Here is a 22,628-nt window from a genome sequence, read left to right on the forward strand (position 1 = left end):
CCTCCCGTGGCCCCATCTGGGGCGTCGGGTGTGAATGGGTTCGTCGAACGTGACACAGCAACTATGGGCGTCGATGCCCCTGTAGAATCGACTGCGGAGACAGATGCGGAAACAGATGTGCTTGCCGAAGCTTGCGTCGGGACTTGCTGTTGCACGGGTACAGATACCTGATCCTGACGTTGAACCCCTCCGCCAGACGGTCTATGTGGTGTGGCGTTAGCATACTCGGGGGCTGCATCGTCTAGATATGAGGAAAGAAAAACATCTTCTGCGGTTCTGGGATGCCCTTTTGGATGTACCTTAATTGGAAATAATGGGGGTGGCAAGTCTTTTGGCATCTCTGGATCAGCCTTAGGTAGTCCTTCGGCTAGAAGGGGATACATACCATTCATAAGAGCATTTCTTTGTCTATTTACTTGTTCTGATTTCACTCGGATACCTTCCTTAATTAATAGATTTTCTTCAACTTTATTTGAACTTTCTTTACTCCTCTCTTCTTGTCTACGTGCTTTTTCTGTTCGTCTATGAGATTCTTTACGCCATAACTCAACAGCGTCTTTCTGTGACTGTCTGACCTTTCTTTTCCATAACTCTTCCTCCACTTTCATGATGCACTCTGCATCCCAGGTTCCCGCTACGGGCCACCTTTGACTTTCCGGCAATCCCTTGGTATAATCTACCCATAGATCAAGAAACAATATGGCATCTAAGCCATGTTTATGGTACATAAAATGCCCTGGAGTGTCCCTAGGAGGAATAGGAACTGCTTCTTCAAGCACCCCTTTTCTAGTAGTAATCTGTCTTAACTTCGAGAAGAGCGGCATATTTACAACTGATCTGATACTTACTCTTGAATTTTCTTAATACGAAAAACACAATAAATGAACAGTGAACAATGAACAGTCATTCATACCACAATATGCAAGACATTTTCTGAATACTTTAAACATTAAACATTAAACATTATAACAATGATCGACAATGATGACAGTCTGCCTAACTAATCACCACGCTGAATTCTTGACAATAACTGAATACTTCGGAATACTTGATATACTGCTAAACAGTACATATACACTGCTAAACAGTGCAGACCGGATTTGTGTACCCAAATCCGTCTTGACCGGCACAACCTATGTGCGCGTCAACACGCCTCCCCGGCGATGGTACTCACCGAGTAGCTCCTTGAAACGGAAGGCCTCAGAGAATGGACAGGACTCGATAACTGCGGACAGCGGACCCTCTGGACGTCGGGATTTCGGAAAACCTGGTGGGCCTCAGTATACCTCGGATCTTGCTCTCTCAGCTAGGCTCTGGTCGGGATACTTCGCACTTCTCACCGCCTCGTCTGGGTTGATCGCAGCCTCAGTCGCCCCCGCTTGACCGGAGGGAGCTTACAGGAAATCCTGCTGGTACGCGTTTATGTTCCGTCCAGCTGTGGCAGGAGACCGGGCCTGCAACGCACCGCCGGCGCGTGAGATGAGAAAGTGTCCCTGTTCGGGCGCCATTATGTGGTAAATAAAATACCGGACTGAATTTCATACGGAATCCTAAAATAAAGTAAAATAGCTCAAAATAACAAGAGGCAGAATCCGTGGTATAAGAGGTTTTCTAAATGGGCTTTATTCCATTCAAAATGGCCGACTCGAGTCGCGGCCTTCAGGTTCCGTCACCACGAGGGTTCAGGAAGTGAAGTACAATAATTTATTGACAGACATGTATTTTTATAATAAGTGCATTACAATGAAACGAATGTAGAAGGCGTAACATTTGATAAGAAGAGTGACAAAACAGGTACGTAATCGAAACTAGGCGTAATAAGGAATAAAAAGAAACATGATTGGTTTGCATTATCAGACATAGGTGGATCTATAAGATAATACTTGGCATAGATGCGCGCGCAGCAGCATGACGTGTAATTGACGTGCAACTAGGGGGTGAAGGGGACTTGACATTTAGCTCTACATGTGGAGACGAGAAGTCTGGGGGGTCAAGTCAACCTAATTCCAAATCATATCTACCATCCTATGTTTGGAGAACTATGTTATCCACAAGGAAGGACTCTCGGACAGAATCTAGTCTATACTGACTGTGTGCGTGCACAAACGTCTAAGTGTCTATATGAGATGCGAGGGGCAGAAAACTTTCCATGGCAGCAGGACTATGAATCACTTGCAGGAGGACGGAAAGGCTGAGTCCTTTGCTTGTGAGCTAAAGGAAATGTTTACCTAAATCACTAGACAGGAATGCATCGGCTGGAGAGCAAAATAGATAATTCGAAGGTGAAATACAGCTTCTTGGCAGGCATGCGAAAACTGGCCGAGGCAGGCACCGTTAGCTGCACAGGGAGTAGGACAAAGTTCATGGATACAGATGCGAGCTCAAGCTGAAGCTGTCAGAGACAGAGAGCAGGGAAAGGCTTTGAGGACAGAATCGGGCCTACTTGCCTGAACTGTAAAAATGGAGTAATTTAGCCATATAAAGTCGGTGGTCTTTTATACTTATGAATCGAATATCCAGCCCTTTGATGGCGGATCTGACAGAGAACATGTTGACGGTAGACACACATATGTTTGCGTCTTAGAAACTGGAACTGGAGGGAACATACATGTACTTGTAACATGCATATAGAACCGTTGGGGTCCAAGATAGGGGACATAACTGACCAGGAAAATCCACATTTGCGACCTGAACGCAGCGCCTTAGACCACGCGGCCATCCTGACTTGCTTTCCCAGCATCTTCCAGAGGCCAGACAGCCATGCAGGTGAGGTACTGAAAAGGAATGCCCTCAATTTATTTATCCTATTATATGCACTTCCAACAGATCTTTGAACAATCTGTACAGAGCAGGACCTATGGAGAACTCTTTAGAACTTTGAGGCGAACAAAGAGAAAGTGCTATTCACCAGCCACTTGAACGGCTCAAAGCTGCTTTGAAATTGAGACAATAGCCACCTCTTGGCTGGCTAAAGCAATTTCAACAAGGGATCTCAAAGTCACAACATAGGGTGGAGTATGCAAATTTAAGCAGCCCCTGATCAAAGCCCTAAGGAAATTGCTGTAAGTGTGCTGGAGTCCAGTTGTCTACCAGATGCATGGCATTCTTCCAAATTTGCAGGGCCCGTCTGGCCAGGGCATACAAGAGCATGACTCTTCCAGATGACCTCTTACATGGGTCCTATGCTCATTTGGTAAGGATTGCGCTTTGTCAGCAAGACGTTATAGAACCTAAATATATGAGAAACCCCATCTCTCTTGACAAGAGGAGAACGGAATAACGTGCCAAGTGAAGACCAACAGATGCAACTTCCATCAGATGTTAACCTAATAAAGGAGATTAAATCTCCAAAAGGCATGTCAGAAGTGGGATTCGAACCCACGCCTCCAAAGGAGACTGTGGCCTAAACACAGCGCCTTAGACCTCTCGGCCATCCTGACAGTATAGGCTTTTAAGAAATGACTAAAAGTTACTCAGAAACGTCTACCTCAATGCAAGCCTGAAATAATTTAAACCTTCAAACACAAGGTGCAACTTTATGCACAGGACAATAAACACAGAAGAACACATACGAAAGCACTTTATTTCACAGGTATACAGTTTTCATGCTTTTAGAACACCACATACCTCTCACCAGCTATTTAGGGTCCTGTATCCGACTCACAACATTTCCTTGCCTGCGAGCTCTCTCTCTACACAAACAACTACAGCACAGGAAGTAGGAAGGCAATAGGTGGGGCAGTTTATGCAAATTTATGCTGCCAATGTGCCTTGCAGATTCATGCAGGATTTCTAGATCCTTGCTGGATACAAGAGAGTAGGCCTTGTTCCAGATAAACTATCCCTAGCAGGGAAAGTCTGAGCACAGGCACTCTTTTGCTCTTTAGCCCCTGGCCTGGGACTCACCCTCACTTGCTGAGGCGTGAAATTCTGCATACCAACTTTGCACAGAAGGTATGTTTGTGGTTGTTTGGGGATGGGTGGGAGGTCAAGAGCAGGGAAAAGCAGGTCTCCTTCACTACTAGACTCCTCTTCTATGCCTCCCTGCAGTTCACTCACTCTGTCTTTGTTTCATTCTGTCCTTCCACAACACTCCTTCTCACTCACTCGCTCTATCACTTGTATTTTTGCCCTTGCTCTGCATTCTATAGTGGAAACATCTCTTGAAAGAAGCATCTGAAAATGACGTGACATAAAATTTAAAACCTCCTTATTGGAAACCCAAAACATAACAAGACTTAATGTAACCCATTTCTTTCATAAAAATGATTTTTAAAGTACCCCACAAAAGAAATATAAAACACCACGAGTGCTAGAAGAATATTACATTAACGTTAAAGATAGAATAGGGCAAATGCCTTTGCAGTTGAAACTGAAGTTTGGTACTTATTCAGATATTATTTACATTGCCAATTTTTAGCTGAGATTCTAAAGGAACTGAGAGAGAAAATGGAATTCAAGTTTTGTCAGAAGTGGGATTCGAACCCACGCCTCCAGGAGAGACTGCGGCCTTAACGCAGCGCCTTAGACCACTCGGCCATCCTGACCCCATGGTGCTTTTTCATCTAAAGGGTGAGAAAGATATTAGGAACCAAAAAATGCACAGAGCTTAGGCCAATAGTGGCTAGAGCAAGAAAAAAACTCACTGCACTCTTCCAAGAAGACAATCCTATAAGCCACTGCGAGGGAAATGATCATATTTCTCAAGAAAAAAATTAGAGTAAACACAGGACTGTCAGAAGTGGGATTTGAACCCACGCCTCCAGAGGAGACTGCGACCTGAACGCAGCGCCTTAGACCACTCGGCCATCCTGACTTGCTTTCCCAGCATCTTTCAGAGGCCAGACAGCCATGCAGGTGAGGTACTGAAAAGGAATGCCCTCAATTTATTTATCCTATTATATGCACTTCCAACAGATCTTTGAACAATCTGTACAGAGCAGGACCTATGGAGAACTCTTTAGAACTTTGAGGCAAACAAAGAGAAAGTGCTATTCACCAGCCACTTGAACGGCTCAAAGCTGCTTTGAAATTGAGACAATAGCCACCTCTTGGCTGGCTAAAGCAATTTCAACAAGGGATCTCAAAGTCACAACATAGGGTGGAGTATGCAAATTTAAGCAGCCCCTGATCAAAGCCCTGAGGAGATTGCTGTAAGTGTGCTGGAGTCCAGTTGTCTACCAGATGAATGGCATTCTTCCAAATTTGCAGGGCCCGTCTGGCCAGGGCATACAAGAGCATGACTCTTCCAGATGACCTCTTACATGGGTCCTATGCTCATTTGGTAAGGATTGCGCTTTGTCAGCAAGACGTTATAGAACCTAAATATATGAGAAACCCCATCTCTCTTGACAAGAGGAGAACGGAATAACGTGCCAAGTGAAGACCAACAGATGCAACTTCCATCAGATGTTAACCTGATAAAGGAGATTAAATCTCCAAAAGGCATGTCAGAAGTGGGATTCGAACCCACGCCTCCAAAGGAGACTGTGGCCTAAACACAGCGCCTTAGACCTCTCGGCCATCCTGACAGTATAGGCTTTTAATAAATGAATAAAAGTTACTCAGAAACGTCTACCTCCATGCAAGCCTGAAATAATTTAAACCTTCAAACACAAGGTGCAACTTTATGCACAGGACAATAAACACAGAAGAACACATACGAAAGCACTTTATTTCACAGGTATACAGTTTTCATGCTTTTAGAACACCACATACCTCTCACCAGCTATTTAGGGTCCTGTATCCGACTCACAACATTTCCTTGCCTGCGACCTCTCTCTCTACACAAACAACTACAGCACAGGAAGTAGGAAGGCAATAGGTGGGGCAGTTTATGCAAATTTATGCTGCCAATGTGCCTTGCAGGTTCATGCAGGATTTCTAGATCCTTGCTGGATACAAGAGAGTAGGCCTTGTTCCAGATAAACTATCCCTAGCAGGGAAAGTCTGAGCACAGGCACTCTTTTGCTCTTTAGCCCCTGGCCTGGGACTCACCCTCACTTGCTGAGGCATGAAATTCTGCATACCAACTTTGCACAGAAGGTATGTTTGTGGTTGTTTGGGGGATGGGTGGGAGGTCAAGAGCAGGGAAAAGCAGGTCTCCTTCTTTACTAGACTACTCTTCTATGCCTCCCTGCCGTTCACTCACTCTGTTTTTGTTTCATTCTCTCCTTCCACAACACTCCTTCTCACTCCTTCGCTCTATCACTTGTATTTTTGCCCTTGCTCTGCATTCTATAGTGGAAACATCTCTTGAATGAAGCATCTGAAAATGACGTGACATAAAATTTAAAACCTCCTTATTGGAAACCTAAAACATCACAAGACTTAATGTAACCCATTTCTTTCATAAAAAAGATTTTTAAAGTACCCCACAAAAGAAATATAAAACACCACGAGTGCTAGAAGAATATTACATTAACGTTAAAGATAGAATAGGGCAAATGCATTTGCAGTTGAAACTGAAGTTTGGTACTTATTCAGATATTATTTACATTGCCAATTTTTAGCTGAGATTCTAAAGGAACTGAGAGAGAAAATGGAATTCAAGTTTTGTCAGAAGTGGGATTCGAACCCACGCCTCCAGGAGAAACTACGGCCTTAACGCAGCGCCTTAGACCACTCGGCCATCCTGACCCAATGCTGCTTTTTCATCTAAAGGGTGAGAAAGATATTAGGAACCAAAAAATGCACAGAGCTGAGGCCAATAGTGGCTAGAGCAAGAAAAAAACTCACTGCACTCTTCCAAGAAGACAATCCTATAAGCCACTGCGAGGGAAATGATCATATTTCTCAAGAAAAAAATTAGAGTAAACACAGGACTGTCAGGAGTGGGATTTGAACCCACGCCTCCAGAGGAGACTGCGACCTGAACGCAGCGCCTTAGACCACTCGGCCATCCTGACTTGCTTTCCCAGCATCTTCCAGAGGCCAGACAGCCATGCAGGTGAGGTACTGAAAAGGAATGCCCTCAATTTATTTATCCTATTATATGCACTTCCAACAGATCTTTGAACAATCTGTACAGAGCAGGACCTATGGAGAACTCTTTAGAACTTTGAGGCAAACAAAGAGAAAGTGCTATTCACCAGCCACTTGAACGGCTCAAAGCTGCTTTGAAATTGAGACAATAGCCACCTCTTGGCTGGCTAAAGCAATTTCAACAAGGGATCTCAAAGTCACAACATAGGGTGGAGTATGCAAATTTAAGCAGCCCCTGATCAAAGCCCTGAGGAAATTGCTGTAAGTGTGCTGGAGTCCAGTTGTCTACCAGATGAATGGCATTCTTCCAAATTTGCAGGGCCCGTCTGGCCAGGGCATACAAGAGCATGACTCTTCCAGATGACCTCTTACATGGGTCCTATGCTCATTTGGTAAGGATTGCGCTTTGTCAGCAAGACGTTATAGAACCTAAATATATGAGAAACCCCATCTCTCTTGACAAGAGGAGAACGGAATAACGTGCCAAGTGAAGACCAACAGATGCAACTTCCATCAGATGTTAACCTGATATAGGAGATTAAATCTCCAAAAGGCATGTCAGAAGTGGGATTCGAACCCACGCCTCCAAAGGAGACTGTGGCCTAAACACAGCGCCTTAGACCTCTCGGCCATCCTGACAGTATATGCTTTTAAGAAATGAATAAAAGTTACTCAGAAACGTCTACCTCAATGCAAGCCTGAAATAATTTAAACCTTCAAACACAAGGTGCAACTTTATGCACAGGACAATAAACACAGAAGAACACATACGAAAGCACTTTATTTCACAGGTATACAGTTTTCATGCTTTTAGAACACCACATACCTCTCACCAGCTATTTAGGGTCCTGTATCCGACTCACAACATTTCCTTGCCTGCGACCTCTCTCTCTACACAAACAACTACAGCACAGGAAGTAGGAAGGCAATAGGTGGGGCAGTTTATGCAAATTTATGCTGCCAATGTGCCTTGCAGATTCATGCAGGATTTCTAGATCCTTGCTGGATACAAGAGAGTAGGCCTTGTTCCAGATAAACTATCCCTAGCAGGGAAAGTCTGAGCACAGGCACTCTTTTGCTCTTTAGCCCCTGGCCTGGGACTCACCCTCACTTGCTGAGGCGTGAAATTCTGCATACCAACTTTGCACAGAAGGTATGTTTGTGGTTGTTTGGGGATGGGTGGGAGGTCAAGAGCAGGGAAAAGCAGGTCTCCTTCACTACTAGACTCCTCTTCTATGCCTCCCTGCCATTCACTCACTCTGTCTTTGTTTCATTCTCTCCTTCCACAACACGCTCTATCACTTGTATTTTTGCCCTTGCTCTGCATTGTATAGTGGAAACATCTCTTGAATTAAGCATCTGAAAATGACGTGACATAAAATTTAAAACCTCCTTATTGGAAACCTAAAACATCACAAGACTTAATGTAACCCATTTCTTTCATAAAAAAGATTTTTAAAGTACCCCACAAAACAAATATAAAACACCACGAGTGCTAGAAGAATATTACATTAACGTTAAAGATAGAATAGGGCAAATGCATTTGCAGTTGAAACTGAAGTTTGGTACTTATTCAGATATTATTTACATTGCCAATTTTTAGCTGAGATTCTAAAGGAACTGAGAGAGAAAATGGAATTCAAGTTTTGTCAGAAGTGGGATTCGAACCCACGCCTCCAGGAGAGACTGCGGCCTTAACGCAGCGCCTTAGACCACTCGGCCATCCTGACCCCATGCTGCTTTTTCATCTAAAGGGTGAGAAAGATATTAGGAACCAAAAAATGCACAGAGCTGAGGCCAATAGTGGCTAGAGCAAGAAAAAAACTCACTGCACTCTTCCAAGAAGACAATCCTATAAGCCACTGCGAGGGAAATGATCATATTTCTCAAGAAAATAATTAGAGTAAACACAGGACTGTCAGAAGTGGGATTTGAACCCACGCCTCCAGAGAAGACCGCGACCTGAACGCAGCGCCTTAGACCACTCGGCCATCCTGACTTTCTTTCCCAGCATCTTCCAGAGGCCAGACAGCCATGCAGGTGAGGTACTGAAAAGGAATGCCCTCAATTTATTTATCCTATTATATGCACTTCCAACAGATCTTTGAACAATCTGTACAGAGCAGGACCTATGGAGAACTCTTTAGAACTTTGAGGCGAACAAAGAGAAAGTGCTATTCACCAGCCACTTGAACGGCTCAAAGCTGCTTTGAAATTGAGACAATAGCCACCTCTTGGCTGGCTAAAGCAATTTCAACAAGGGATCTCAAAGTCACAACATAGGGTGGAGTATGCAAATTTAAGCAGCCCCTGATCAAAGCCCTAAGGAAATTGCTGTAAGTGTGCTGGAGTCCAGTTGTCTACCAGATGCATGGCATTCTTCCAAATTTGCAGGGCCCGTCTGGCCAGGGCATACAAGAGCATGACTCTTCCAGATGACCTCTTACATGGGTCCTATGCTCATTTGGTAAGGATTGCGCTTTGTCAGCAAGACGTTATAGAACCTAAATATATGAGAAACCCCATCTCTCTTGACAAGAGGAGAACGGAATAACGTGCCAAGTGAAGACAAACAGATGCAACTTCCATCAGATGTTAACCTGATAAAGGAGATTAAATCTCCAAAAGGCATGTCAGAAGTGGGATTCGAACCCACGCCTCCTAAGGAGACTGTGGCCTAAACACAGCGCCTTAGACCTCTCGGCCATCCTGACAGTATAGGCTTTTAAGAAATGAATAAAAGTTACTCAGAAACGTCTACCTCCATGCAAGCCTGAAATAATTTAAACCTTCAAACACAAGGTGCAACTTTATGCACAGGACAATAAACACAGAAGAACACATACGAAAGCACTTTATTTCACAGGTATACAGTTTTCATGCTTTTAGAACACCACATACCTCTCACCAGCTATTTAGGGTCCTGTATCCGACTCACAACATTTCCTTGCCTGCGACCTCTCTCTCTACACAAACAACTACAGCACAGGAAGTAGGAAGGCAATAGGTGGGGCAGTTTATGCAAATTTATGCTGCCAATGTGCCTTGCAGATTCATGCAGGATTTCTAGATCCTTGCTGGATACAAGAGAGTAGGGTTTGTTCCAGATAAACTATCCCTAGCAGGGAAAGTCTGAGCACAGGCACTCTTTTGCTCTTTAGCCCCTGGCCTGGGACTCACCCTCACTTGCTGAGGCGTGAAATTCTGCATACCAACTATGCACAGAAGGTATGTTTGTGGTTGTTTGGGGATGGGTGGGAGGTCAAGAGCAGGGAAAAGCAGGTCTCCTTCACTACTAGACTCCTCTTCTATGCCTCCCTGCCGTTCACTCACTCTGTCTTTGTTTCATTCTCTCCTTCCACAACACTCCTTCTCACTCACTCGCTCTATCACTTGTATTTTTGCCCTTGCTCTGCATTCTATAGTGGAAACATCTCTTGAATGAAGCATCTGAAAATGACGTGACATAAAGTTTAAAACCTCCTTATTGTAAACCTAAAACATCACAAGACTTAATGTAACCCATTTCTTTCATAAAAAAGATTTTTAAAGTACCCCAAAAAAGAAATATAAAACACCACGAGTGCTAGAAGAATATTACATTAACGTTAAAGATAGAATAGGGCAAATGCATTTGCAGTTGAAACTGAAGTTTGGTACTTATTCAGATATTATTTACATTGCCAATTTTTAGCTGAGATTCTAAAGGAACTGAGAGAGAAAATGGAATTCAAGTTTTGTCAGAAGTGGGATTCGAACCCACGCCTCCAGGAGAGACTGCGGCCTTAACGCAGCGCCTTAGACCACTCGGCCATCCTGACCCCATGGTGCTTTTTCATCTAAAGGGTGAGAAAGATATTAGGAACCAAAAAATGCACAGAGCTTAGGCCAATAGTGGCTAGAGCAAGAAAAAAACTCACTGCACTCTTCCAAGAAGACAATCCTATAAGCCACTGCGAGGGAAATGATCATATTTCTCAAGAAAAAAATTAGAGTAAACACAGGACTGTCAGAAGTGGGATTTGAACCCACGCCTCCAGAGGAGACTGCGACCTGAACGCAGCGCCTTAGACCACTCGGCCATCCTGACTTGCTTTCCCAGCATCTTCCAGAGGCCAGACAGCCATGCAGGTGAGGTACTGAAAAGGAATGCCCTCAATTTATTTATCCTATTATATGCACTTCCAACAGATCTTTGAACAATCTGTACAGAGCAGGACCTATGGAGAACTCTTTAGAACTTTGAGGCAAACAAAGAGAAAGTGCTATTCACCAGCCACTTGAACGGCTCAAAGCTGCTTTGAAATTGAGACAATAGCCACCTCTTGGCTGGCTAAAGCAATTTCAACAAGGGATCTCAAAGTCACAACATAGGGTGGAGTATGCAAATTTAAGCAGCCCCTGATCAAAGCCCTGAGGAGATTGCTGTAAGTGTGCTGGAGTCCAGTTGTCTACCAGATGAATGGCATTCTTCCAAATTTGCAGGGCCCGTCTGGCCAGGGCATACAAGAGCATGACTCTTCCAGATGACCTCTTACATGGGTCCTATGCTCATTTGGTAAGGATTGCATTTTGTCAGCAAGACGTTATAGAACCTAAATATATGAGAAACCCCATCTCTCTTGACAAGAGGAGAACGGAATAAAGTGCCAAGTGAAGACCAACAGATGCAACTTCCATCAGATGTTAACCTGATAAAGGAGATTAAATCTCCAAAAGGCATGTCAGAAGTGGGATTCGAACCCACGCCTCCAAAGGAGACTGTGGCCTAAACACAGCGCCTTAGACCTCTCGGCCATCCTGACAGTATAGGCTTTTAATAAATGAATAAAAGTTACTCAGAAACGTCTACCTCCATGCAAGCCTGAAATAATTTAAACCTTCAAACACAAGGTGCAACTTTATGCACAGGACAATAAACACAGAAGAACACATACGAAAGCACTTTATTTCACAGGTATACAGTTTTCATGCTTTTAGAACACCACATACCTCTCACCAGCTATTTAGGGTCCTGTATCCGACTCACAACATTTCCTTGCCTGCGACCTCTCTCTCTACACAAACAACTACAGCACAGGAAGTAGGAAGGCAATAGGTGGGGCAGTTTATGCAAATTTATGCTGCCAATGTGCCTTGCAGATTCATGCAGGATTTCTAGATCCTTGCTGGATACAAGAGAGTAGGCCTTGTTCCAGATAAACTATCCCTAGCAGGGAAAGTCTGAGCACAGGCACTCTTTTGCTCTTTAGCCCCTGGCCTGGGACTCACCCTCACTTGCTGAGGCGTGAAAATCTGCATACCAACTTTGCACAGAAGGTATGTTTGTGGTTGTTTGGGGATGGGTGGGAGGTCAAGAGCAGGGAAAAGCAGGTCTCCTGCACTACTAGACTCCTCTTCTATGCCTCCCTGCCATTCACTCACTCTGTCTTTGTTTCATTCTCTCCTTCCACAACACTCCTTCTCACTCACTCGCTCTATCACTTGTATTTTTGCCCTTGCTCTGCATTCTATAGTGGAAACATCTCTTGAATGAAGCATCTGAAAATGACGTGACATAAAATTTAAAACCTCCTTATTGTAAACCTAAAACATCACAAGACTTAATGTAACCCATTTCTTTCATAAAAAAGATTTTTAAAGTACCCCACAAAACAAATATAAAACACCACGAGTGCTAGAAGAATATTACATTAACGTTAAAGATAGAATAGGGCAAATGCATTTGCAGTTGAAACTGAAGTTTGGTACTTATTCAGATATTATTTACATTGCCAATTTTTAGCTGAGATTCTAAAGGAACTGAGAGAGAAAATGGAATTCAAGTTTTGTCAGAAGTGGGATTCGAACCGACGCCTCCAGGAGAGACTGCGGCCTTAACGCAGCGCCTTAGACAACTCGGCCATCCTGACCCCATGCTGCTTTTTCATCTAAAGGGTGAGAAAGATATTAGGAACCAAAAAATGCACAGAGCTTAGGCCAATAGTGGCTAGAGCAAGAAAAAAACTCACTGCACTCTTCCAAGAAGACAATCCTATAAGCCACTGCGAGGGAAATGATCATATTTCTCAAGAAAAAAATTAGAGTATACACAGGACTGTCAGAAGTGGGATTTGAACCCACACCTCCAGAGGAGACTGCGACCTGAACGCAGCGCCTTAGACCACTCGGCCATCCTGACTTGCTTTCCCAGCATCTTCCAGAGGCCAGACAGCCATGCAGGTGAGGTACTGAAAAGGAATGCCCTCAATTTATTTATCCTATTATATGCACTTCCAACAGATCTTTGAACAATCTGTACAGAGCAGGACCTATGGAGAACTCTTTAGAACTTTGAGGCGAACAAAGAGAAAGTGCTATTCACCAGCCACTTGAACGGCTCAAAGCTGCTTTGAAATTGAGACAATAGCCACCTCTTGGCTGGCTAAAGCAATTTCAACAAGGGATCTCAAAGTCACAACATAGGGTGGAGTATGCAAATTTAAGCAGCCCCTGATCAAAGCCCTAAGGAAATTGCTGTAAGTGTGCTGGAGTCCAGTTGTCTACCAGATGCATGGCATTCTTCCAAATTTGCAGGGCCCGTCTGGCCAGGGCATACAAGAGCATGACTCTTCCAGATGACCTCTTACATGGGTCCTATGCTCATTTGGTAAGGATTGCGCTTTGTCAGCAAGACGTTATAGAACCTAAATATATGAGAAACCCCATCTCTCTTGACAAGAGGAGAACGGAATAACGTGCCAAGTGAAGACCAACAGATGCAACTTCCATCAGATGTTAACCTAATAAAGGAGATTAAATCTCCAAAAGGCAGGTCAGAAGTGGGATTCGAACCCACGCCTCCAAAGGAGACTGTGGCCTAAACACAGCGCCTTAGACCTCTCGGCCATCCTGACAGTATAGGCTTTTAAGAAATGAATAAAAGTTACTCAGAAACGTCTACCTCCATGCAAGCCTGAAATAATTTAAACCTTCAAACACAAGGTGCAACTTTATGCACAGGACAATAAACACAGAAGAACACATACGAAAGCACTTTATTTCACAGGTATACAGTTTTCATGCTTTTAGAACACCACATACCTCTCACCAGCTATTTAGGGTCCTGTATCCGACTCACAACATTTCCTTGCCTGCGAGCTCTCTCTCTACACAAACAACTACAGCACAGGAAGTAGGAAGGCAATAGGTGGGGCAGTTTATGCAAATTTATGCTGCCAATGTGCCTTGCAGATTCATGCAGGATTTCTAGATCCTTGCTGGATACAAGAGAGTAGGCCTTGTTCCAGATAAACTATCCCTAGCAGGGAAAGTCTGAGCACAGGCACTCTTTTGCTCTTTAGCCCCTGGCCTGGGACTCACCCTCACTTGCTGAGGCGTGAAATTCTGCATACCAACTTTGCACAGAAGGTATGTTTGTGGTTGTTTGGGGATGGGTGGGAGGTCAAGAGCAGGGAAAAGCAGGTCTCCTTCACTACTAGACTCCTCTTCTATGCCTCCCTGCCATTCACTCACTCTGTCTTTGTTTCATTCTCTCCTTCCACAACACTCCTTCTCACTCACTCGCTCTATCACTTGTATTTTTGCCCTTGCTCTGCATTCTATAGTGGAAACATCTCTTGAATGAAGCATCTGAAAATGACGTGACATAAAATTTAAAACCTCCTTATTGGAAACCTAAAACATCACAAGACTTAATGTAACCCATTTCTTTCATAAAAAAGATTTTTAAAGTACCCCACAAAACAAATATAAAACACCACGAGTGCTAGAAGAATATTACATTAACGTTAAAGATAGAATAGGGCAAATGCATTTGCAGTTGAAACTGAAGTTTGGTACTTATTCAGATATTATTTACATTGCCAATTTTTAGCTGAGATTCTAAAGGAACTGAGAGAGAAAATGGAATTCAAGTTTTGTCAGAAGTGGGATTTGAACCCACGCCTCCAGGAGAGACTGCGGCCTTAACGCAGCGCCTTAGACCACTCGGCCATCCTGACCCCATGCTGCTTTTTCATCTAAAGGGTGAGAAAGATATTAGGAACCAAAAAATGCACAGAGCTTAGGCCAATAGTGGCTAGAGCAAGAAAAAAACTCACTGCACTCTTCCAAGAAGACAATCCTATAAGCCACTGCGAGGGAAATGATCATATTTCTCAAGAAAAAAATTAGAGTAAACACAGGACTGTCAGAAGTGGGATTTGAACCCACACCTCCAGAGGAGACTGCGACCTGAACGCAGCGCCTTAGACCACTCGGCCATCCTGACTTGCTTTCCCAGCATCTTCCAGAGGCCAGACAGCCATGCAGGTGAGGTACTGAAAAGGAATGCCCTCAATTTATTTATCCTATTATATGCACTTCCAACAGATCTTTGAACAATCTGTACAGAGCAGGACCTATGGAGAACTCTTTAGAACTTTGAGGCGAACAAAGAGAAAGTGCTATTCACCAGCCACTTGAACGGCTCAAAGCTGCTTTGAAATTGAGACAATAGCCACCTCTTGGCTGGCTAAAGCAATTTCAACAAGGGATCTCAAAGTCACAACATAGGGTGGAGTATGCAAATTTAAGCAGCCCCTGATCAAAGCCCTAAGGAAATTGCTGTAAGTGTGCTGGAGTCCAGTTGTCTACCAGATGCATGGCATTCTTCCAAATTTGCAGGGCCCGTCTGGCCAGGGCATACAAGAGCATGACTCTTCCAGATGACCTCTTACATGGGTCCTATGCTCATTTGGTAAGGATTGCGCTTTGTCAGCAAGACGTTATAGAACCTAAATATATGAGAAACCCCATCTCTCTTGACAAGAGGAGAACGGAATAACGTGCCAGGTGAAGACCAACAGATGCAACTTCCATCAGATGTTAACCTGATAAAGGAGATTAAATCTCCAAAAGGAATGTCAGAAGTGGAATTCGAACCCACGCCTCCAAAGGAGACTGTGGCCTAAACACAGCACCTTAGACCTCTCGGCCATCCTGACAGTATAGGCTTTTAAGAAATGAATAAAAGTTACTCAGAAACGTCTACCTCCATGCAAGCCTGAAATAATTTAAACCTTCAAACACAAGGTGCAACTTTATGCACAGGACAATAAACACAGAAGAACACATACGAAAGCACTTTATTTCACAGGTATACAGTTTTCATGCTTTTAGAACACCACATACCTCTCACCAGCTATTTAGGGTCCTGTATCCGACTCACAACATTTCCTTGCCTGCGACCTATCTCTCTACACAAACAACTACAGCACAGGAAGTAGGAAGGCAATAGGTGGGGCAGTTTATGCAAATTTATGCTGCCAATGTGCCTTGCAGATTCATGCAGGATTTCTAGATCCTTGCTGGATACAAGAGAGTAGGCCTTGTTCCAGATAAACTATCCCTAGCAGGGAAAGTCTGAGCACAGGCACTCTTTTGCTCTTTAGCCCCTGGCCTGGGACTCACCCTCACTTGCTGAGGCATGAAATTCTGCATACCAACTTTGCACAGAAGGTATGTTTGTGGTTGTTTGGGGATGGGTGGGAGGTCAAGAGCAGGGAAAAGCAGGTCTCCTTCACTACTAGACTACTCTTCTATGCCTCCCTGCCGTTCACTCACTCTGTCTTTGTTTCATTCTCTCCTTCCACAACACTCCTTCTCACTCACTCGCTCTATCACTTGTATTTTTGCCCTTGCTCTGCATTCTATAGTGGAAACATCTCTTGAATGAAGCATCTGAAAATGACGTGACATAAAATTTAAAACCTCCTTATTGGAAACCTAAAACATCACAAGACTTAATGTAACCCATTTCTTTCATAAAAAAGATTTTTAAAGTACCCCACAAAACAAATATAAAACACCACGAGTGCTAGAAGAATATTACATTAACGTTAAAGATAGAATAGGGCAAATGCATTTGCAGTTGAAACTGAAGTTTGGTACTTATTCAGATATTATTTACATTGCCAATTTTTAGCTGAGATTCTAAAGGAACTGAGAGAGAAAATGGAATTCAAGTTTTGTCAGAAGTGGGATTCGAACCCACGCCACCAGGAGAGACTGCGGCCTTAACGCAGCGCCTTAGACCACTCGGCCATCCTGACCCCATGCTGCATTTTCATCTAAAGGGTGAGAAAGATATTAGGAACCAAAAAATGCACAGAGCTTAGGCCAATAGTGGCTAGAGCAAGAAAAAAACTCACTGCACTCTTCCAAGAAGACAATCCTATAAGCCACTGCGAGGGAAATGATCATATTTCTCAAGAAAAAAATTATAGTAAACAGAGGACTGTCAGAAGTGGGATTTGAACCCACGCCTCCAGAGGAGACCGCGACCTGAACGCAACGCCTTAGACCACTCGGCCATCCTGACTTGTTTTCCCAGCATCTTCCAGAGGCCAGACAGCAATGCAGGTGAGGTACTGAAAAGGAATGCCCTCAATTTATTTATCCTATTATATGCACTTCCAACAGATCTTTGAACAATCTGTACAGAGCAGGACCTATGGAGAACTCTTTAGAACTTTGAGGCGAACAAAGAGAAAGTGCTATTCACCAGCCACTTGAACGGCTCAAAGCTGCTTTGAAATTGACACAATAGCCACCTCTTGGCTGGCTAAAGCAATTTCAACAAGGGATCTCAAAGTCACAACATAGGGTGGAGTATGCAAATTTAAGCAGCCCCTGATCAAAGCCCTGAGGAAATTGCTGTAAGTGTGCTGGAGTCCAGTTGTCTACCAGATGAATGGCATTCTTCCAAATTTGCTGGGCCCGTCTGGCCAGGGCATACAAGAGCATGACTCTTCCAGATGACCTCTTACATGGGTCCTATGCTCATTTGGTAAGGATTGCGCTTTGTCAGCAAGACGTTATAGAACCTAAATATATGAGAAACCCCATCTCTCTTGACAAGAGGAGAACGGAATAACGTGCCAAGTGAAGACCAACAGATGCAACTTCCATCAGATGTTAACCTGATAAAGGAGATTAAATCTCCAAAAGGTATGTCAGCAGTGGGATTCGAACCCACGCCTCCAAAGGAGACTGTGGCCTAAACACAGCGCCTTAGACCTCTCGGCCATCCTGACAGTATAGGCTTTTAATAAATGAATAAAAGTTACTCAGAAACGTCCATGCAAGCCTGAAATAATTTAAACCTTCAAACACAAGGTGCAACTTTATGCACAGGACAATAAACACAGAAGAACACATACGAAAGCACTTTATTTCACAGGTATACAGTTTTCATGCTTTTAGAACACCACATACCTCTCACCAGCTATTTAGGGTCCTGTATCCGACTCACAACATTTCCTTGCCTGCGACCTCTCTCTCTACACAAACAACTACAGCACAGGAAGTAGGAAGGCAATAGGTGGGGCAGTTTATGCAAATTTATGCTGCCAATGTGCCTTGCAGATTCATGCAGGATTTCTAGATCCTTGCTGGATACAAGAGAGTAGGCCTTGTTCCAGATAAACTATCCCTAGCAGGGAAAGTCTGAGCACAGGCACTCTTTTGCTCTTTAGCCCCTGGCCTGGGACTCACCCTCACTTGCTGAGGCATGAAATTCTGCACACCAACTTTGCACAGAAGGTATGTTTGTGGTTGTTTGGGGATGGGTGGGAGGTCAAGAGCAGGGAAAAGCAGGTCTCCTTCACTACTAGACTACTCTTCTATGCCTCCCTGCCATTCACTCACTCTGTCTTTGTTTCATTCTCTCCTTCCACAACACTCCTTCTCACTCATTCGCTCTATCACTTGTATTTTTGCCCTTGCTCTGCATTCTATAGTGGAAACATCTCTTGAATGAAGCATCTGAAAATGACGTGACATAAAATTTAAAACCTCCTTATTGGAAACCTAAAACATCACAAGACTTAATGTAACCCATTTCTTTCATAAAAAAGATTTTTAAAGTACCCCACAAAACAAATATAAAACACCACGAGTGCTAGAAGAATATTACATTAACGTTAAAGATAGAATAGGGCAAATGCATTTGCAGTTGAAACTGAAGTTTGGTACTTATTCAGATATTATTTACATTGCCAATTTTTAGCTGAGATTCTAAAGGAACTGAGAGAGAAAATGGAATTCAAGTTTTGTCAGAAGTGGGATTCGAACCCACACCTCCAGGAGAGACTGCGGCCTTAACGCAGCGCCTTAGACCACTCGGCCATCCTGACCCCATGCTGCATTTTCATCTAAAGGGTGAGAAAGATATTAGGAACCAAAAAATGCACAGAGCTTAGGCCAATAGTGGCTAGAGCAAGAAAAAAACTCACTGCACTCTTCCAAGAAGACAATCCTATAAGCCACTGCGAGGGAAATGATCATATTTCTCAAGAAAAAAATTAGAGTAAACAGAGGACTGTCAGAAGTGGGATTTGAACCCACGCCTCCAGAGGAGACTGCGACCTGAACGCAGCGCCTTAGACCACTCGGCCATCCTGACCTGCTTTCCCAGCATCTTCCAGAGGCCAGACAGCCATGCAGGTGAGGTACTGAAAAGGAATGCCCTCAATTTATTTATCCTATTATATGCACTTCCAACAGATCTTTGAACAATCTGTACAGAGCAGGACCTATGGAGAACTCTTTAGAACTTTGAGGCGAACAAAGAGAAAGTGCTATTCACCAGCCACTTGAACGGCTCAAAGCTGCTTTGAAATTGAGACAATAGCCACCTCTTGGCTGGCTAAAGCAATTTCAACAAGGGATCTCAAAGTCACAACATAGGGTGGAGTATGCAAATTTAAGCAGCCCCTGATCAAAGCCCTGAGGAAATTGCTGTAAGTGTGCTGGAGTCCAGTTGTCTACCAGATGAATGGCATTCTTCCAAATTTGCTGGGCCCGTCTGGCCAGGGCATACAAGAGCATGACTCTTCCAGATGACCTCTTACATGGGTCCTATGCTCATTTGGTAAGGATTGCGCTTTGTCAGCAAGACGTTATAGAACCTAAATATATGAGAAACCCCATCTCTCTTGACAAGAGGAGAACGGAATAACGTGCCAAGTGAAGACCAACAGATGCAACTTCCATCAGATGTTAACCTGATAAAGGAGATTAAATCTCCAAAAGGCATGTCAGAAGTGGGATTCGAACCCACGCCTCCAAAGGAGACTGTGGCCTAAACACAGCGCCTTAGACCTCTCAGCCATCCTGACAGTATATGCTTTTAAGAAATTAATAAAAGTTACTCAGAAACGTCTACCTCAATGCAAGCCTGAAATAATTTAAACCTTCAAACACAAGGTGCAACTTTATGCACAGGACAATAAACACAGAAGAACACATACGAAAGCACTTTATTTCACAGGTATACAGTTTTCATGCTTTTAGAACACCACATACCTCTCACCAGCTATTTAGGGTCCTGTATCCGACTCACAACATTTCCTTGCCTGCGACCTCTCTCTCTACACAAACAACTACAGCACAGGAAGTAGGACGGCAATAGGTGGGGCAGTTTATGCAAATTTATGCTGCCAATGTGCCTTGCAGATTCATGCAGGATTTCTAGATCCTTGCTGGATACAAGAGAGTAGGCCTTGTTCCAGATAAACTATCCCTAGCAGGGAAAGTCTGAGCACAGGCACTCTTTTGCTCTTTAGCCCCTGGCCTGGGACTCACCCTCACTTGCTGAGGCGTGAAATTCTGCATACCAACTTTGCACAGAAGGTATGTTTGTGGTTGTTTGGGGATGGGTGGGAGGTCAAGAGCAGGGAAAAGCAGGTCTCCTTCACTACTAGACTCCTCTTCTATGCCTCCCTGCCGTTCACTCACTCTGTCTTTGTTTCATTCTCTCCTTCCACAACACTCCTTCTCACTCACTCGCTCTATCACTTGTATTTTTGCCCTTGCTCTGCATTCTATAGTGGAAACATCTCTTGAATGAAGCATCTGAAAATGACGTGACATAAAATTTAAAACCTCCTTATTGGAAACCTAAAACATCACAAGACTTAATGTAACCCATTTCTTTCATAAAAAAGATTTTTAAAGTACCCCACAAAACAAATATAAAACACCACGAGTGCTAGAAGAATATTACATTAACGTTAAAGATAGAATAGGGCAAATGCATTTGCAGTTGAAACTGAAGTTTGGTACTTATTCAGATATTATTTACATTGCCAATTTTTAGCTGAGATTCTCAAGGAACTGAGAGAGAAAATGGAATTCAAGTTTTGTCAGAAGTGGGATTCGAACACACGCCTCCAGGAGAGACTGCGGCCTTAACGCAGCGCCTTAGACCACTCGGCCATCCTGACCCCATGCTGCTTTTTCATCTAAAGGGTGAGAAAGATATTAGGAACCAAAAAATGCACAGAGCTGAGGCCAATAGTGGCTAGAGCAAGAAAAAAACTCACTGCACTCTTCCAATAAGACAATCCTATAAGCCACTGCGAGGGAAATGATCATATTTCTCAAGAAAATAATTAGAGTAAACACAGGACTGTCAGAAGTGGGATTTGAACCCACGCCTCCAGAGGAGACTGCGACCTGAACGCAGCGCCTTAGACCACTCGGCCATCCTGACTTGCTTTCCCAGCATCTTCCAGAGGCCAGACAGCCATGCAGGTGAGGTACTGAAAAGGAATGCCCTCAATTTATTTATCCTATTATATGCACTTCCAACAGATCTTTGAACAATCTGTACAGAGCAGGACCTATGGAGAACTCTTTAGAACTTTGAGGCGAACAAAGAGAAAGTGCTATTCACCAGCCACTTGAACGGCTCAAAGCTGCTTTGAAATTGAGACAATAGCCACCTCTTGGCTGGCTAAAGCAATTTCAACAAGGGATCTCAAAGTCACAACATAGGGTGGAGTATGCAAATTTAAGCAGCCCCTGATCAAAGCCCTAAGGAAATTGCTGTAAGTGTGCTGGAGTCCAGTTGTCTACCAGATGCATGCCATTCTTCCAAATTTGCAGGGCCCGTCTGGCCAGGGCATACAAGAGCATGACTCTTCCAGATGACCTCTTACATGGGTCCTATGCTCATTTGGTAAGGATTGCGCTTTGTCAGCAAGACGTTATAGAACCTAAATATATGAGAAACCCCATCTCTCTTGACAAGAGGAGAACGGAATAACGTGCCAGGTGAAGACCAACAGATGCAACTTCCATCAGATGTTAACCTGATAAAGGAGATTAAATCTCCAAAAGGAATGTCAGAAGTGGAATTCGAACCCACGCCTCCAAAGGAGACTGTGGCCTAAACACAGCACCTTAGACCTCTCGGCCATCCTGACAGTATAGGCTTTTAAGAAATGAATAAAAGTTACTCAGAAACGTCTACCTCCATGCAAGCCTGAAATAATTTAAACCTTCAAACACAAGGTGCAACTTTATGCACAGGACAATAAACACAGAAGAACACATACGAAAGCACTTTATTTCACAGGTATACAGTTTTCATGCTTTTAGAACACCACATACCTCTCACCAGCTATTTAGGGTCCTGTATCCGACTCACAACATTTCCTTGCCTGCGACCTCTCTCTCTACACAAACAACTACAGCACAGGAAGTAGGAAGGCAATAGGTGGGGCAGTTTATGCAAATTTATGCTGCCAATGTGCCTTGCAGATTCATGCAGGATTTCTAGATCCTTGCTGGATACAAGAGAGTAGGCCTTGTTC

At 43.7% G+C, this 22,628-nt stretch overlaps 22 non-coding genes across 22 annotated transcripts; all 22 read right to left on the reverse strand.

The window, feature by feature from the left end:
* Nucleotides 1-3,357: 3,357 nt before the first annotated feature.
* On the reverse strand, nucleotides 3,358-3,440 carry TRNAL-UAG (transfer RNA leucine (anticodon UAG)). Its single transcript has one exon. It is a non-coding gene; the product is annotated as a tRNA-Leu (tRNA).
* Nucleotides 3,441-4,464: 1,024 nt separating this feature from the next.
* On the reverse strand, nucleotides 4,465-4,547 carry TRNAL-AAG (transfer RNA leucine (anticodon AAG)). Its single transcript has one exon. It is a non-coding gene; the product is annotated as a tRNA-Leu (tRNA).
* A 186-nt stretch (nucleotides 4,548-4,733) lies between these two features.
* On the reverse strand, nucleotides 4,734-4,816 carry TRNAL-CAG (transfer RNA leucine (anticodon CAG)). The gene has a single exon. It is a non-coding gene; the product is annotated as a tRNA-Leu (tRNA).
* A 632-nt stretch (nucleotides 4,817-5,448) lies between these two features.
* On the reverse strand, nucleotides 5,449-5,531 carry TRNAL-UAG (transfer RNA leucine (anticodon UAG)). The gene has a single exon. It is a non-coding gene; the product is annotated as a tRNA-Leu (tRNA).
* A 1,025-nt stretch (nucleotides 5,532-6,556) lies between these two features.
* On the reverse strand, nucleotides 6,557-6,639 carry TRNAL-AAG (transfer RNA leucine (anticodon AAG)). Its single transcript has one exon. It is a non-coding gene; the product is annotated as a tRNA-Leu (tRNA).
* A 186-nt stretch (nucleotides 6,640-6,825) lies between these two features.
* Nucleotides 6,826-6,908, reverse strand: TRNAL-CAG (transfer RNA leucine (anticodon CAG)). The gene has a single exon. It is a non-coding gene; the product is annotated as a tRNA-Leu (tRNA).
* A 632-nt stretch (nucleotides 6,909-7,540) lies between these two features.
* On the reverse strand, nucleotides 7,541-7,623 carry TRNAL-UAG (transfer RNA leucine (anticodon UAG)). The gene has a single exon. It is a non-coding gene; the product is annotated as a tRNA-Leu (tRNA).
* Nucleotides 7,624-8,631: 1,008 nt separating this feature from the next.
* On the reverse strand, nucleotides 8,632-8,714 carry TRNAL-AAG (transfer RNA leucine (anticodon AAG)). Its single transcript has one exon. It is a non-coding gene; the product is annotated as a tRNA-Leu (tRNA).
* Nucleotides 8,715-9,615: 901 nt separating this feature from the next.
* TRNAL-UAG (transfer RNA leucine (anticodon UAG)) lies at nucleotides 9,616-9,698 on the reverse strand. The gene has a single exon. It is a non-coding gene; the product is annotated as a tRNA-Leu (tRNA).
* A 1,024-nt stretch (nucleotides 9,699-10,722) lies between these two features.
* TRNAL-AAG (transfer RNA leucine (anticodon AAG)) lies at nucleotides 10,723-10,805 on the reverse strand. Its single transcript has one exon. It is a non-coding gene; the product is annotated as a tRNA-Leu (tRNA).
* A 186-nt stretch (nucleotides 10,806-10,991) lies between these two features.
* TRNAL-CAG (transfer RNA leucine (anticodon CAG)) lies at nucleotides 10,992-11,074 on the reverse strand. Its single transcript has one exon. It is a non-coding gene; the product is annotated as a tRNA-Leu (tRNA).
* A 632-nt stretch (nucleotides 11,075-11,706) lies between these two features.
* TRNAL-UAG (transfer RNA leucine (anticodon UAG)) lies at nucleotides 11,707-11,789 on the reverse strand. Its single transcript has one exon. It is a non-coding gene; the product is annotated as a tRNA-Leu (tRNA).
* A 1,293-nt stretch (nucleotides 11,790-13,082) lies between these two features.
* On the reverse strand, nucleotides 13,083-13,165 carry TRNAL-CAG (transfer RNA leucine (anticodon CAG)). Its single transcript has one exon. It is a non-coding gene; the product is annotated as a tRNA-Leu (tRNA).
* A 632-nt stretch (nucleotides 13,166-13,797) lies between these two features.
* Nucleotides 13,798-13,880, reverse strand: TRNAL-UAG (transfer RNA leucine (anticodon UAG)). The gene has a single exon. It is a non-coding gene; the product is annotated as a tRNA-Leu (tRNA).
* Nucleotides 13,881-14,904: 1,024 nt separating this feature from the next.
* TRNAL-AAG (transfer RNA leucine (anticodon AAG)) lies at nucleotides 14,905-14,987 on the reverse strand. Its single transcript has one exon. It is a non-coding gene; the product is annotated as a tRNA-Leu (tRNA).
* A 186-nt stretch (nucleotides 14,988-15,173) lies between these two features.
* TRNAL-CAG (transfer RNA leucine (anticodon CAG)) lies at nucleotides 15,174-15,256 on the reverse strand. Its single transcript has one exon. It is a non-coding gene; the product is annotated as a tRNA-Leu (tRNA).
* Nucleotides 15,257-16,995: 1,739 nt separating this feature from the next.
* Nucleotides 16,996-17,078, reverse strand: TRNAL-AAG (transfer RNA leucine (anticodon AAG)). Its single transcript has one exon. It is a non-coding gene; the product is annotated as a tRNA-Leu (tRNA).
* Nucleotides 17,079-17,979: 901 nt separating this feature from the next.
* On the reverse strand, nucleotides 17,980-18,062 carry TRNAL-UAG (transfer RNA leucine (anticodon UAG)). Its single transcript has one exon. It is a non-coding gene; the product is annotated as a tRNA-Leu (tRNA).
* Nucleotides 18,063-19,080: 1,018 nt separating this feature from the next.
* Nucleotides 19,081-19,163, reverse strand: TRNAL-AAG (transfer RNA leucine (anticodon AAG)). The gene has a single exon. It is a non-coding gene; the product is annotated as a tRNA-Leu (tRNA).
* A 186-nt stretch (nucleotides 19,164-19,349) lies between these two features.
* TRNAL-CAG (transfer RNA leucine (anticodon CAG)) lies at nucleotides 19,350-19,432 on the reverse strand. Its single transcript has one exon. It is a non-coding gene; the product is annotated as a tRNA-Leu (tRNA).
* Nucleotides 19,433-20,064: 632 nt separating this feature from the next.
* Nucleotides 20,065-20,147, reverse strand: TRNAL-UAG (transfer RNA leucine (anticodon UAG)). Its single transcript has one exon. It is a non-coding gene; the product is annotated as a tRNA-Leu (tRNA).
* Nucleotides 20,148-21,440: 1,293 nt separating this feature from the next.
* Nucleotides 21,441-21,523, reverse strand: TRNAL-CAG (transfer RNA leucine (anticodon CAG)). Its single transcript has one exon. It is a non-coding gene; the product is annotated as a tRNA-Leu (tRNA).
* Between the last annotated feature and the right edge of the window lie 1,105 nt (nucleotides 21,524-22,628).

The sequence above is a fragment of the Triturus cristatus genome, chromosome 6 (genome assembly GCF_964204655.1).
Source record: "Triturus cristatus chromosome 6, aTriCri1.1, whole genome shotgun sequence".
Taxonomy (NCBI): Eukaryota; Metazoa; Chordata; class Amphibia; order Caudata; family Salamandridae; genus Triturus; species Triturus cristatus.